This window comes from Oryx dammah, unplaced genomic scaffold (genome assembly GCF_014754425.2).
Source record: "Oryx dammah isolate SB20612 unplaced genomic scaffold, SCBI_Odam_1.1 HiC_scaffold_2, whole genome shotgun sequence".
NCBI lineage: Eukaryota > Metazoa > Chordata > Mammalia > Artiodactyla > Bovidae > Oryx > Oryx dammah.
Window position 1 is genome coordinate 77,307,882 of NW_024070186.1, and position 9,960 is coordinate 77,317,841.

The window sequence follows — 9,960 nt, forward strand, 5'->3', positions numbered from 1 at the left end:
CAATGTTCCAGGAAATTTTCTAAGAGCTTTAATACACGTGAAATCACATATTACTCACAAGTCAATGAGGTTGATACTATTCTTATCACATTCTACAGAAGAAAAAAAAAAAAAGAATCACAGAGAAGTAGGCTCCCAATCACTGGCTTATTAACAATGAATTAAAATCTTGCCTGACAACCATCAAGACTGGAGAGGCCACTTCCTACGGGAGGAGCTTTCAGTGAGATGGAATCTTTCTCCTCTCAACTGCCTCCAGCTTTCTCATGGCATTGAAGCCACTGCCTTAAGCTACAGTAATCTGTGTGCCTGTTAAATCTTCTCTGGGAAGACTCTAAGGTCCTTATGATCAGGGTAGGATTAAAATAATCCTTGTTTTCCCACAGCCATGGCAAAAGTGCCTGGCACTGCATAAGCACTTTAGGAGATACTAGCTGAAAAAGTGAATGAAGAAACCCAAGTTTCAGACCTGAGTTTGCACGATCATGTTAAAAAAAATTGATACAGACAGCTCTCCAGGACCAAAGCTGGGTAAATCTTGAGACAACTGATTGTGACTATTAAAATAAAACATATTATTTGTTCTTAATCCCTGTAGAGGTTTCCTCTGAATTCATCTTCACCTCTTGAATGGTTATGGTGGGTGCCCTATCCATCTGGCCTGAAAAGTAGGTTTTAAAAGAAATACTGTAATGAGAGCAAGAAAGCTTAAGTCATGTCAAGTTCTGAAGTTTGTTGTATACACCTCCATTGCTCATCCTGAAGTTAACTTTTTACAGGTTAAATTGATACCATTCTTATTAGGTTTCCTTATCCTTTTAGAAATAGAGCAGAATCCCATCTAGAACACAGGTTAAACCTCACCTCCAAAGCATCTCAAGACCATATAGGAAAACTGAGATGTAACGAGATGCCTCTGATAAATGTGTGATCTTATAAAGAAGGAGCTCCTTAAATAGATAATCCCCCAAAGTCACCCACTTTAACCCTCTCATTTAGCAGATAGGGATAATGTGGCTCAGAGAAAGGAAATGAGCTGCCAAAAGTACCAAATCAATTTAATAATAATAAAAAAGAGAATACACTCAAGACAGGGAACTCTTAGATGAGACTCTTCCCTTTTATTGATACAGTTTGCTATCCTTCATGACTGGGTTACAAGTTTCAGTGATTCCTAGAATAAAACAGATTACATTTGAGGTAAAAGTTTTATTGGAGTTCAAGGACATCCTCAGGCTTGAGCAAGACCAATCTTAAGGGCCTGCATGGTGGGAGAGGGTGGGTCTCTATTTTTGATCACATACTAAATATTTGTACCTACCAAACCACAGCAGGATAAATTAGTTGGTTGGCGTCAAAAGAGCATGAGTCACCATTCTCACCAGCAATAAATCCAATTCCTGGCACAGAGGAGATCAAATTCAAAATGACAGCTGAGATCGGAGTATGTTGGCCTCCCTCCATCCACAGTTCTTCTGCCCATGTCCCTGCTGGAAGAAAATGTTACTTTACCTCACAGTGATGGTGGAGGCTTTTAGAGTAGCCATGATCTTGTAATGTTGCTGGTAGCTAAAAAGCCATCAAAAGAGAGCAGCGCCTGAGCAGATGGCAACGACCAGCAGGTGAAATCCTAGCCTTGTCCATCGCTCTTTACCTGACTTTGAACATGCACATGTCTCTGAGGGCTGCGCTTCCCCCACGTGAAATTTGGAGAGTCTGGGCAGGGGATGTGTAGAGTGCCCTCCACTTCAAGGATTCACTGAGTTCATGAATGCATCAACCCCTCCTTTCCTGAGTGTGGTTCTGGGAGTCTTCAGGAAAGCAGCCACTCAGAGACATGTGGTTTCAACTAACAGTCTTGACTTCAAGGATTGCATTTACTCCAACCCTTGTAGTCATTTGGGAGCTGGAAACATATGGACTTGAAGTTCAAAGAATGGACTCTGTTCCAGTCTCAGCCCTACAACCTAGGTGATCTTAAACAACTTCAGTTCCCTTTCTGAACCTCCGACTCTTCCTCTGAAGAGTCCAGGCAATGATACCTATTTCGTTGAGTTGTCTTGTGGGTCAGAAGAGATCTTACATGTCAGAGTGCTTATAACCTGAAAAGCATACGGGTTTTGTGGGGGAGGATGAGGATGGAGATGTAGATGAGGGGTTACGAACAGTTTTTGATTTTCCATAGAGATACAAATGAACTGTAGGTTCAGGGTCAGCAAGTAAGGGCAGAGACTGAGATATGCTGGCTGAGTGCTCTGCTCACTCTGAGCATCACCCCAGTAGTTCCTGCATAACCCTCTCCCTTCCTTTCCACCGTCACCCCCATCTCCCCAGTACAGCAGAAAGTGTCACCCGTCTTACGTCTTGCGCCTCCCTCACCCCCACCCTCCTCACTGCAGACCCAGCTGGAGTGTCAAATCAAAACCCTTGTACAGATATTTCACCCTCACTTCTAGACCGTCTAAAAGAAAACAACAGAGGCGCTCCCTCCGCCTACACATTTCCCTTTGTTTTGAGGGCTATGGCAGCCTGGTCCTGTGGCAGTTAGAGCTCCCAATGAGAAAAGCAGCTCCATCTCTGAGTCCTCTCTTGGCACTCTCGAGTTCTGGGTGTTCAGCAGATGACCTGGCATTTTCCTAGGGCTAAGTAAGGCATGATGGTATCCAGTAGGCATGACACATGAGGTGGAAGACAGGGCTTTTCACGTGGATCCACAAGCTGATGGAGCTGCAAAGGGCCTTAGGAACTACCCATTTCAAGCCCCTGTTGGTTACAGACGCACAAACTGAGCCCTAGAGAAGAGAAGCGATGTGTAGTGTTGTTTAGAAATTTAGAACCAGAAGGATCTGTAAGGACATCTAAATCAAATTCCTTGTTGTACGGATGAGGAAACTGAGTTTCAGCAATGCTAACACACATGCTCCAGAGTTAAGGAATTAGTACCCATCCCATAATCTGAGGCTCAAAGGTCAGATCTCATTTCATGGGAACCACACACAAAATATACAGTGTGGAAACTGTACATGAAATCTAGCTTCTAAGAGTATGTAGATCAAGCAATAGGTTATTATATTCATGTAAATTTGGGGAAATAAATTTATATCCATATTTTAGAATTCCCACTTTTAGTTTATGAGATTCATCATGTGTTTCTGGGTAGAGGATATGATGAAGGGCATAATTAAATTTGTGTTAGTGGTTTAGGATATATAGATATAGGCAAAAAAATAACTACTAAGAGTTACTTTTACTCCAATTCTGAGGCCCAAAGGAGCCATGTAAGTGTCAATCTTCTAACACCAGAAAGCAGTTTATCTGTGATGGTTCAAAGTTACGCCCTACTGAGTGAAAGTTAAGTCTAGAAACAGAAGAATCTGTATGAGTATTGGATCTAAAGCATATTACTTACTGAAGCATTTGTCTCACTTGGGGCCAGACCAGTGTTGTGTTTGTAAATGTGTAACAACTGGCTTTAAGTGGGATGGGGGTGGTAAGGGGCAAGTCCCATTTGTTGTGTTTTCCAATATCCTTGGTAGAGATGTTCCCACCTAGACCACGCTCAAGCTACCAGTGCAACATTGTTGACTGTGTCATTTGGAAGAGATGCGCAGCAGTAGGTAATGATTCTAACATATGGATAAAAGCAATATTAGCAACCTCAAGAACATGTATGAAAATAACATTTCATAAAATAAATAGGAAGTGATGCGTTTTGACTATTTTCTACCATTGTTTTTAATGTTATTTATTTATATGTTTATGTGATTTAATTTTTAATCAGAACTGTGCTTTCAACCACTTTGCCAAATTCCTGATAATTTAATAATCAACTCTTGTAAATCTAGAATAAGTTAGCAAACCTCTGGGCCAAAGAGATCTGAGTTTGAATCCTGGTCTACCATTCTGCCAGCTATGTGATGTTGGGTGAGGTTTAAAACTCCTTTGAGCTTTAGTTTTTTCAGCTGTGAATGGTGACACGCTAACAATAGCTTCGTGGGTTTATACGTGATGCCCAAATGAGATAATGCTTAGCACAGTAGCTCTGCATAAACACCCCACAAATCACCACCAGCACACCATGCCAAATTCATGCACTCAATAAACATTTTGCAGGAATGTGTTTTATGAGTACTATCTGTGGTACATGAACTTCAGAGTTACATGCTAAGGGGGTTCAGAATACCTCAAACATGACTCTTACCCTGCTCTCAAAGAATTTATAGCCTAAAAGAATGGGATATACTAGAAGCATAATCCACAGCAAGTACTGATCAGATCATAAAAGAACAAAGAGCTTGGGAAGGGAGAGAAGGAAGAATTCTTGGAGGCAACTGCAGTTGAGCCATAGCTGTCAGAACAGACCTGTACATATAGAGGTGTCCAGAAAGGAAGGTGCCAAGAAAGGAGAAGAAAGGGGACAAAGGCAAGGATGAAGGAACATGAAGATGGAGGAATAGAAGATTTGGTGGAACAAGGTGTATAAAAAGGGGTGCTGGAGAGATTGTTGGGAAGGCAAACAACCTCTCAATCACATTAGTCTTGAATGCTGAGGAATCTGGTTTCTGCTCACTTAGCTAATCATGAGCCTGGGGAAATGTCTTCCTCTGACGCAAATCAGGTATTTGGATTACCAATCATATTATGTGAAATATTTGTTCACTAGATACATTTTTATGGTCACTGTTCTTTCCTTGAAAAAGAATTGTTAAGGGTTAACCAGATAGTGAAAGGCATTTTTAAATAAAGTTCCTCCGTGGAGAAAAAAAGTCTTGTATTCAGGGATAGAAGGTGGCATTACAGCTCCCAGTTGAAAACAAAGTCATTATTGAAAGCCTTTGATAAATATTAGGAAGGCTTAAGCCAGTGGCAGTATTTCATGAGTTTTGAATTGTCTGCTGTGTCCTTCTTGCATTATGCTTCACACACACAAAAAGTCATATGACCTACATCTTTATCTGCTCCCGTCTTCAGCTTCTATATATAGGCTTCGGTTATGAATGTTTTTTCCTATGAAAAGGTCAGACCTTGCACATGTACCATCAATGCAAAGACCTGCTTATTAAAAAGCAGGCAGGCGAGTTTGTAAAAGTCATTGAAATAATACTGATGTGAGGAAAAGCTTGGCAGCTTGCTGAAAAAGAAATAGCCTCCAAACTTTCTCAGAGGGAAGGTGGGGGAAACCTTTAGCTCATGATTACAGAAGCATTTTTTCCTTCTGGCTACAGCACCCTGTGGCTGTCAGTGGCACCCATTTACAGAAGCAGGCTGGGACACCCCCACCCCCAGCTTTCTCTTGTGCATGCGGGTGCACAGACTCACCTCAATAAGAGAGACACCAAGCTCCGTTAACTCCTCCTCCACACCTCAAACCCCCATGGAACATCTGGAGGTGAGGCTGGGGAAGGCACCTTGCTCGGCCAGAGAGATGCAAACCCAATTTGGGGTTTCCGGTTGTACGCACAGTACAGCAGCCACCTTTGGCCAACATTGCAACACCAGAGAGAATCAGAGGAGAGTTGAACTCTTACTTTTAAGCCAAAAGTTCACAGATTCAAATACCCTTCTAATGTCAGCAGCTCCCGGAGGCTAACCTTTGTGTCTGAATGCTCTGATAAGATCGAGTTGCTTTAGGAAAAAAGCCTGCCTTCCATTTGGTTCCTTTCTCAACAAGGTCAAGCTCTTTCTTGGAATGAAATTATTTACTAACTAATGTGAACCAGAATGGGGTGCTCTCTTTCTTTCACAGAAAAGAAATGGAAGTTTAAGAGGTCAAGTGACTCACCCAAGTTCACTCACCAAGTCAGACTCCTGTTGATTAGACATGTGGACAAGGAACCAGCCACATGGGGTGGACAGCATTGTCATAGAAAGTGGTAGAAGCCATTTGCCTGTCTTCACCTGGTTAATATCCATCTGCCAAGACAAACTTCCCAGGGAACCTTATAGACCTAAAGATCACCAGATTACAGTGAATAAAGTATTAAATTGAAGCTCAGAAGAACCTTATTATGGCTTTAGATCAGAAGCTATCAAACACTTATTTATTCACTCACTCATTTATTCATTTGATCGATATTTATTGAGAACATGCCAGGCCTAATTCTAGGCACTGACAATCCAGTGTTACAAACCAAAACATAGTTCTGACTCATGGAACTTGGGCTGCTGACCACTTTTGAATACATTGCAGATTCTTTATATAATTTTTATTTGCTCACTTCTTCATCCCCTTCATCTGCCCCTTAGAGTGTAAGCCTCTCAGAAGAGTAGGTATGCCTAGCCCACTTGTAAATCTCACTGCCTGGCACCCAGTAGGTCTTGGTTGCAGGAATGGTCTGGGAGGTCTCTCCAGTAATTCATTGAAAAGAGACAGAGGCTTCTTAAGAGGAATTAGAGTTGATATTCATTTGGGACACTTCACCTATTTCCTGACTAGCAAAGTGATTCCGAAAGCCCAGCCCTTGGCCTTCAGCTGCAGAGTCCCATAAACAGTAGCTCCTTCTTTCCTTCCAGCTCTAACCTCTGTGTCTCCCCCACTTGGCTGGACTTCCTCCCCCAAAATGCTGTTTGTCTGTCTCTCTAGATAGTCCTGAGCTTCCCAGATCCAGCCACTTCGGACCCCCGTAAACTTCCCTTACTGTCACCTACTGCAGGTTCTAGGCCCAAGGGGGATGAACAACACGGTGATACTGAGATAAAGATATTCTTGCTTGCATGCATGCTAAGTAGCTTCCAGTTGTGTCCAACTCTGTGCAACCCTATGGACCATAGCCTGCTAGGCTCCTCTGTTCACAGGATCCTCCAGGCGAAGACATTCCTAGGTTTGAACAAAACAAAGCCGACTCATTCTAGCAGGAGGAGCTGTCCAAGGATAGAGCAGGCTACTTTCCGGGGTGAGAATTCCCCATTACCTGAGGGGTCTACCAGAGACAGGATCACCTCCTCAACAATGAAGTGGGAGAGTCAAGCATGGGATGGAGACACGTCACTTCTAACATCCTTTCTACCCAGTCCTCTGGGAACACCTCTCCATTCTTCACCATTTTGAGTATCGATGATGTACTAAACACCTGAAATTTCAACCCGCTTTTTCCCTGAAGAAGGGTCCAACTTGAAAGATTAACTTTCATCTAACTTCATCTTTACCAGGACACAGACTATGGTAATAGTGGTGGTCAAAGATGAATGGGTTTCTTCCTTTTGTTAGTTTAACTCCCTTAAAATTCCACTTTTGATGCATTGCTCACTTCCTCCGAAAACTTCATCATTCTCTATCAGTCCCAGGCTAAACTCTGATCACTGTAGCCTGGCCTCCTAGATGGTTCACCATCAGGCTCCAACACCTCACCCTTTCAGCCTCACCTCGAACTACCCTTTATCCACTACCTTGTTCCTAGGGTGATAAATGCAAAGCCTCTTCATCTTTCCATCTCCACATTTTTCTTTACGTTATCCCAATACCAATCGTATTTGTCGTGTCTATGTCCTTATTCCTCGGAGTATTTCCTTATTTGCTCTGCTCCTGTGTCCTCATCGTCACGTGCCCAGTGTTCAGTCTAGCTCTCAGGCCAGGTTTGTTGGCTAGAATTAACTTGAATTAGAAAATATTTTTCCCTGCAGGAAGGCAGAAGGTCACATTGGTGACTCCCTGGCTGTGAGTCCTTGCTTTGTCACTTCCTGGTGGGGTGATTCTGACCTAGTTACTTAAACTCCCAGGGACTCCATTTCCTCATCTGTAGAATGGGAACATTAACCCCCAGCTCATGTCATGGGGTTTAAATGAGTTGGCTTTAATGAAGTGCTTACTTCAGTGCCTGGCAAACACTTAGGGGATATCAATTCATTGTTTAAGGTGCCCTTTTATTTCTCCCTCTTTCATGAATATTAACTCTTATTTTCCATGTATAAAGCACTTCAGAATTTACGAAGACCTTTCATATGTGTTTTCACATTTACTCATCACAGTAATATGGGAGGTAGGTGTCACCATCCCCGGAGAGTTTTCGTGACACAGGTAAAAGCAGGGGGAGGGAGGCTGTGACAGGAATTCAGAGATCCTGGTTCTCTGTCCTGAATGTATTCCACTTCAATATCTGGCTCTCAGTCTTGCCCAGAGTGCAGGCTGTGACAGACTGTAGCCAGAAAAACCTCACCTCTGCCCTGAGGGTAGGGTCCATGGAGACCCAGAGTGGTGTCCTGCAGAGCCTCAGTACTCTGACTGAATGCCTGGATCAGGCTTTGTCTTGTCTCAGTGGTGAAGGGGGTTTACTAGCTCCACGCACTCCCTGGAGACTCTGCGGTTTCATTTCATCTCTGCTGCAGATTGTTCTGTGACCTTTGCTCCATCTCTGTATGCAAACCTTTCTCACTGCAGGCCGCCAGGTAATGCAACCACGGAACAGAACACCCAGATTAGACGGGATCGTGGAGATCGTAAAGTCCACTTCCCCCAAACTGTTTTACAAGTGAGAACATGAAGCTGCGAGGAAGGAAATTGCTTGTCCAAAGATCCCTCTAGTTTAGGTGGTCCTTAAGGCAGGGTCATATTTAGGCCCAGGAGAAATAAGGACTTCCAGATGTTCAAGCTGGTTTTAGAAAAGGAAGAGGAACCAGAGATCAAATTGCCAACATCCGCTGGATCATTGAAAAAGCAAGAGAGTTCCAGAAAAACATCTATTTCTGCTTTATTGACTATGCCAAAGCCTTTGACTGTGTGGATCACAATAAACTGTGGAAAATTCTGAAAGAGATGGGAATACCAGACCACCTGACCTGCCTCTTGAGAAATCTGTATGCAGGTCAGGAAGCAACAGTTAGAACTGGACAACAGATAGGTTCCAAATAGGAAAAGGAGTACATCAAGGCTGTATATTGTCACCCTGCTTATTTAACTTATATGCAGAGTACATCATGAGAAACGCTGAACTGGAAGAAACACAAGCTGGAATCAAGGTGACACCACCCTTATGGCAGAAAGTGAAGAAGAACTAAAGAGCCTCTTGATGAAAGTGAAAGAGGAGAGTACAAAATTTGGCTTAAAGCTCAACATTCAGAAACTAATATCATGGCATAGGGTCCCATCACTTCATGGCAAATAGATGGGGAAACAGTGGAAACAGTGGCTGACTTTATTTTTGGGGGCTCCAAAATCACTGCGGATGGTAAGTGCAGCCATGAAGTTAAAAGATGCTTACTCCTTGGAAGGAAAGTTATGACCAACCTAGGCAGCATATTAAAAAGCAGAGACATTACTTTGCCAACAAAGGTCCGTCTAGTCAAGGCTATGGTTTTTCCAGTGGTCATGTATGGATGTGAGAGTTGGACTATAAAGAAAGCTGAGCACCAAAGAATTGATGCTTTTGAACTGTGGTGTTGGAGAAGACTCTTGAGAGTCCCTTGGACTGCAAGGAGATCGAACCAGTCCATCCTAAAGGAGATCAGTCCTGGGTGTTCATTGGAAGGACTGATGCTGAAGCTGAAACTTCAATCCCTTGGCCACCTGATGTGAAGAACTGACTCATTGGAAAAGACCCTGATGCTGGGAATGATTGAAAGCGGGAGAAGGGGACGACAGAGGATGAGATGATTGGATGGCATCACCAACTCAATGGACATGGATTTGGGTGGACTCCAGGAGTTGGTGATGGACGGGGAGGCCTGGTGTGCTGCAGTTCTTGGGGTTGCAAAGAGTCGGATACGACTGAGTGACTGAAATGAACTGAACTGAACTGAACTGAACTGAACTAAGGACAGGGCCTTTGCTTTCAGGAAACACAAAGTCCAGTAAACTATGTCCTACTCATTGTCCCCAGTGTCTAACCCAGAACCTAACACACAGCAGGTGCTCCATAAATGCTTCCTGAGGAAATGAGTGATGAATAAGTGAATGTCGCTGATCGGTCACTGGATAAGCTTGCCCTAGACACAGGGCTCCAAATTTTCAAGCTGGGGCTCCCCTCT

At 43.3% G+C, this 9,960-nt stretch overlaps 1 long non-coding RNA gene across 1 annotated transcript; it reads right to left on the minus strand.

Annotated features, from left to right (window-relative positions):
- Window positions 1-1,099: 1,099 nt before the first annotated feature.
- On the minus strand, window positions 1,100-5,469 carry LOC120872571. Its single transcript, XR_005723275.1, has 3 exons — window positions 5,320-5,469; window positions 1,322-1,490; window positions 1,100-1,174 (listed from the first exon to the last, which is right to left on the minus strand). It is a non-coding gene; the product is annotated as an uncharacterized LOC120872571 (long non-coding RNA).
- Window positions 5,470-9,960: the final 4,491 nt, after the last annotated feature.